At 41.0% G+C, this 5,722-nt stretch overlaps 1 pseudogene; it reads left to right on the top strand.

Moving 5' to 3' along the window:
* Positions 1 to 1,089: 1,089 nt before the first annotated feature.
* Positions 1,090 to 2,889, top strand: LOC101696672 (zinc finger protein 354A pseudogene; annotated as a pseudogene).
* Positions 2,890 to 5,722: the final 2,833 nt, after the last annotated feature.

The following is a 5,722-nucleotide window of genomic DNA, read 5'->3' as shown; positions in this document are numbered from 1 at the left end:
AGCAGAAGTCAGAGAGTCTGGGAGACACGTGAAGATGATGTTCCATGGGTTCTGAACGTGGAGGAAGAGCCTATGAGCCAAGGGATCTGAGTGCTCTTTAGAAGCTACAAAAGGCAAAGCAACAGACTCTCCCAGAGGCTCCAGGCAGAACCAGCCCTACTAACACTTTGGCTTTGGTCCAATGGAATAATTTTTGAATTTTGATCTAAAGAGTGTAAGACAACAAATTTTTGTTGACTGAAACTACTACTTTATGGTAATTTACTGTAGCAGCAACAGAAAACCAGTAGACTCCCCAGTAATATAAAACCCTGAGTAATAAACTGAAATTGTGATCTCAAAGAAAGAGAAAGAGATAGACACATGTATTTGTATATGTAGGTGAGGGAAAGGTTAAGAAAAAAATCATACGTCTTCCTAAATAGTAAGCCAGTGAATAATTTCCCAAGTGGAAATATCAAATACAGTAAAAGTAGATTGAAAATAGATTTAGAACCTCAGAGCGCTGCGGAGAGTCGGACGCAGGGCGCGCAGCTTCCAGGCTGAGGTCGCCAGGCAGGCGGGGTCCCGACGCCGGTCTGCTACGGGCGGGAAGGCCGGCTCCTCCCCGCTGCGGAGCGCGTCCCGGCGAGGCTTGGCCCGGACGGAGCCAGGAGGTGAGCCGCGGCCGGCCAGACCCAGTACGGGAGCAGGCCTGCGAGACGGCGGGGCCTCTGTGGCGCGGGCGGCCCCGGCCTGTCACCTGCTCGCCCGCAGTCCGAGACTGCGCTGTCCCGGGGCCTCGGTCGGGCCGTGCGGCGGCGTCAGGCTTCCTGACAAGCGGTGCTGGCTCCGTGCAGAGCCGGGACCGGAGCTCGGGTCTTGGTCTCTGTGCTGGGTCCTCTCCATGTCCTGGTGTCCCCAGACAGGATCCCGGGAGCGCCCAAAGACGAACTTCAGCCCACCGCATCCACCGCCGCCGAGATCCTTGACTGGGCATGGAAGAGCACCAGGATGGGCCTCGGGTTATCAGGGAATCTGCGCTCAGAGGGAGCACAGGCTCAGGGTGAGGCACAGTGCGGACCCCTGGGCTGGAGACTGGAATTGTGAATCACTGTAGGGGACAGAAACACGGACTGTTTCCAGGTGAAAGAGCTACTTTCTGGAGACCACAGCCATCCAGGGGGAAGAGTCCAGAAAGAGAACATAGCTAATAAGCAGAAGGAAGCAAGGGCTCAGGTGGCAGTGAACTTCGAGGATTTGGCTGTGTTCTTTACTCAGGAGGAGCGGAGGAAGCTGGATGCTCTGCAGAGAAGCTTGTACCGGGACGTGATGCTGAAGAACTGCAGGAACCTGGCTTCCTTGGCAAGAAGAGGATCCCTGGAAGGTTGAGAAAGAAAACCCTGGAGGCCCCTCTCTCGCATGGAAGAGCAGTCATAAAACCATGAAGTCAACTCAAACACAAGACTCTTCGTTTCAGGACCTGATAATGAAAAACCTCAAAAGGAATGGACCCTGGGACTTGAAATCAGAAAAACTTTGTATATATGAAGACAAATTCAAGAAGAAGCCAGATAAAAAGGAAAGTTTTCAGATAGTTTCAATCACCCACAAAAAAAAAAAGTCATGACTGTAGAAAGAAGCCGTAAAAATTCTGAATCCAGCCAAAATTTCAGCTCAAAGTCAGTTGTTCCCAGAGAGAAAACACCACCAAAATGTGAAAAGCAAGGAAATATTTTCAAACAGAATTCAAATTTACCTACTCAACTGAAAATCACAGCAGAGAAACACTGTCAATTTAATATGTGTGACAAAACCTTCATGAACACTTTGTCCCTTAGAAAGCATGAGAAAAACCATAGTGGAGAGAAATTATTTAAATGTAAGGAATGTTCAAAAGCCTTTAGCCAAAGTTCAGCTCTTATTCAATATCAAATAATTCATACTGGAGAGAAGCCCTACGTATGTAAAGAGTGTGGGAAAGCCTTCACTCTCAGTACATCCCTTTATAAACATTTAAGAATCCACACTGTAGAAAAATCCTATAGGTGTAAGGAATGTGGTAAAGCCTTCAGCGGAAGGTCGAGCCTTTTCATACATCAGAAAATCCATACCGGAGAAAACCCTTGTAAATATAATCCAGATAGGAAGGCATCTAGTTGCAACACAGCCCTTCCTGGTCAAAGAATTTATTCCAGAAAAAATTCTTATTTATGTAATGAGTGTGGTAACACCTTTAAGTCCAGCTCATCTGTTTGTTATCATCAGAGAATTCATACTGGAGAGAAGCCTTTCAAATGTAGTGAATGTGGGAAAGTCTTCAGTCAGAGTGCCTCACTCATTCAACATGAATGAATTCACACTGGAGAAAAGCCCTACAGGTGTAATGAACATGGAAGAGGCTTCACTTCTATTTCATGACCCAATAGACATCGAATAATTCAAACTGGAGAGAAATTTTATAATTGTAATGAATGTGGCAAAGCCTAAAATTCCCATTCAATCCTTACTATTCATGAGAAAATTCATACTGGAGAGAAACCACATAAATGTAAGGTGTGTGGGAAAACATTCAGGTGTAACTCATCCCTTAGTAATCATCAAAGCATTCATACTGGAGAGAAACCTTATCAGTGTGAGGAATGTGGGATGTCATTTGGCCATTTGTCAGCTCTTATTCAACACCGAAGGATTCATATAGGAGAGAAACCCTTTAAATGTAAAACATATGGGAAAACTTTTAATCAGAGCTCCTCACGTATTGCACATCAGAGAATTCATACAGGAGAAAAGTCCTATGAATGTAACACATATGGAAATTTTTTCAACTACAGGTCATCCCTTACTAATCGTTATAAAATTCATGGAAGAGGACCCCTAGAAAGTAGATTTGCATGTGTAAAAGTCTAAAACCAAAGCTCATCATCAAATACACACTTGAAAGTAATATAGTGTCATGGTCGGCCAAAAAAAAAAAATTCCTGTAATCATTTAGTTTTCATCAAATATTAAACCTCATGGATAAAATCTTAACTATGTATTAGATAGGAAATTGTTCATACCTGTTGAACATTTTTTTAAGTAACTTGAGATGAATTCATAACTGGAGACATTGACTTTGGGCATTTGTAAAATAAAGATGTTTGTTTTTCCTCGTTAGAAGTGTACACTAGACATATGTAATCATCAAAAATATCTGAGTGGATAGGCAGCTGTCCTCTGGATTTCTCATTATAAAACGATCAAACTACACTGGAAATATTTTTTATAATGTTTTAATAATGTAGGAAAGGATAAATCACATAAATTATACATTTTTGGAGAAAAAAGACCAAAATAAAATATAAAAATGAACTGTAAACTACCTCTCATTCTCTAAAGTTTATCCTTTTTCTGACCTAATGTCAAACATTGTGCATGGATTTAATTAAAATGGAAGATAATTTTTTAAAAAGTAGATTTAGAAAATAAAATTTAAGAAAGAAAAACAAAGATATAGGAGATTGCAATTTTTATTATAAGATTATTAATTTTTATTATAATATTGTGCATTGTTAATTCATCTATGCAATTTTGATTTTAAAAATAAAATAGTAACTTTTAAAGTTTGTTATGAAGTGAATGTGTTCCCCTCAAATTCATGTGTTGAAAACTTAATTCCAACAGCAGCCCTCTTTCTGTCCCTTATCTTCCATCCAGGCTGCCTGCACTCACACCCAGGATGGAACACCCTTAATCCTACCCAGAACTATGCTAAACAATTCAGTGGACTAATTTAGTAATCACACACCTTTGATCTCAGCATCACATACTCTAGATCCGTCCACCTCTGAAAAGCCCCACCTATGACCACATGTGGCTTTGAGGGGACAACTAGACACAAGACATAATAGTGCTGTTGAAACAAGTATCAAAAAATGTGGGAGAATATTAAGAACTAAATAACGGTTAGAAAGCCTGGAAGAACTTTGATGTGTATGCTAGAAAAATGTAAGTTATTATGGATGACTTGCAAAGGCAACTCTGGCGGCAGCTGAGAAAGAAAAGAAGAGAGCTATAGAAAAAAAACACTTATCTTCCAGACGGAATGATGAACACAATGTTGGTAAAATGTAAATACTTACTAACCATTCTGATGAAAATGAGGAAGATACTATTCTGAATTGGAGAAAAGGCAATTCATGTTGAATATGAGAAAATCTTGGATGAACTGTGTGTTTTAGTGTTTCTTGGAAGTTTAGCATGTTCAAGCAATGAAACTGGTTATTGAGCTGAGGAGATTTCTAAGCAAAATGTTGAAGGAGCAGCTTGGTTTATTTTGACTATATATAGTAAGATGTGAGAGCCGAGAAATGAATTGAATATGAAATTATAAGCAAAAAGGAACCATGTTTTAAGGATTTGGAAATTCTCAGCCTGTCCAAAATATAAAAAATCAGAAATGTTTCAAAGAGAACCATATAGATATGATGGATCAAACATTCAGAAGAGAAATTGGTATGAATGTGAATTATGGTCTTAACCACATCAACAAAACCCAAGAATACAGTTGGGATTACACCAACAGAAACACTGTGAGCTGAAAATAAAGAAAACAGATTAAAAAAAGGAAAAAATGAAAAAAGATTGTTAAACCATATAGGACCAAAATATAAAACTAGGTAGCCGGAAAAGTACACTATTCTTCCAGACAAAAGAAGGACCTCAAGCCTGATTCAGAGATCATGAGCATTTCCCCTCTTACTGTAGAACCAGAGGGCAGGATCCCAGTAGAGCCATGTGAAGGGGATTACCCAATGGACCTGTGGGTGTCTGACCCCTTCCTCTGCAGAGAATCACAACAGCATGGGCAGAGCCCTGTTGAACCATGGGAGTGATGCCGGCATTGCCCCCTGTCTGCCGAAGGTCTACTTTTGATTCAAAGATGGCCATATTTTTGCTGAGTCCTCACATGGTGGAAGAGGCAAGAGCTCTCTAGGTTCTCTTTTATAACAGTGCTAATCCCATTCATGAGGAAACCCACCCTCATGACTTAATCACCTCTCAAATGCCCCACCTCTAAATATCATCAACACATGAATTTGGAGGGTGTTGTGGCTTGCCTAGATGTCCTCCTAAAGCCTCATGTGGTCATAGGTGGGAAGTTTTGAAGGTGGTTGGAGTGGATGTGTGATTCTGGGATTAAGGAGGTGATGCTAAAATTAAGAATGCTGAGATTGGGGTGGGGATTTAGCTCAGTGGTTCCCCTGCCTGGCTCACAAGAGCAAGGTCCTGAGTTCGATCCCTGGTACCAAAAAAAAAAAAAAAAAAAGGAATGCTGAGATTAAGAATGTGATGCTGGAATTAAGGGAGTTCCACCCTGGATGTGGGTGGCACAACCCAAAAGGCAAGTAGCCTGGATGGAATATAAAGGGACCAAAAAAAAGCTTGCTGCTTTGCTGTCTCCTGCTTGCTTGCCATGGACTGTTTCTTCTCTGTGATTCCCCTCTGCTATGCCACCCTGCCTTAGAGCCAGCCAATTATGGACTGAAACCTCTACAAACTATGAGCTGAAATAAACCACTTCTCCTTTAACTTTGGGTGTTGGGTATTTTGTCTCAGCAATGAGGAAAAACAACCAAGACAGAAGGGACACCAACATTCAGTTTGTAGTAGTATATGTTAAAATTTTTAAAGTTACTACTAAAAAAAATAGATAAGTAGTTCAATCCCTGGTACCAAAAAAAAAAAATAGATAAGATAT

Source organism: Heterocephalus glaber, unplaced genomic scaffold (assembly GCF_053883595.1).
Source record: "Heterocephalus glaber isolate CG9 unplaced genomic scaffold, H.glaber_assembly_v1.0 deba00001429, whole genome shotgun sequence".
Taxonomy (NCBI): domain Eukaryota; kingdom Metazoa; phylum Chordata; class Mammalia; order Rodentia; family Bathyergidae; genus Heterocephalus; species Heterocephalus glaber.
Note: the sequence above shows the minus strand (reverse complement) of the source record. Positions and strands in the feature narration are given on the sequence as shown.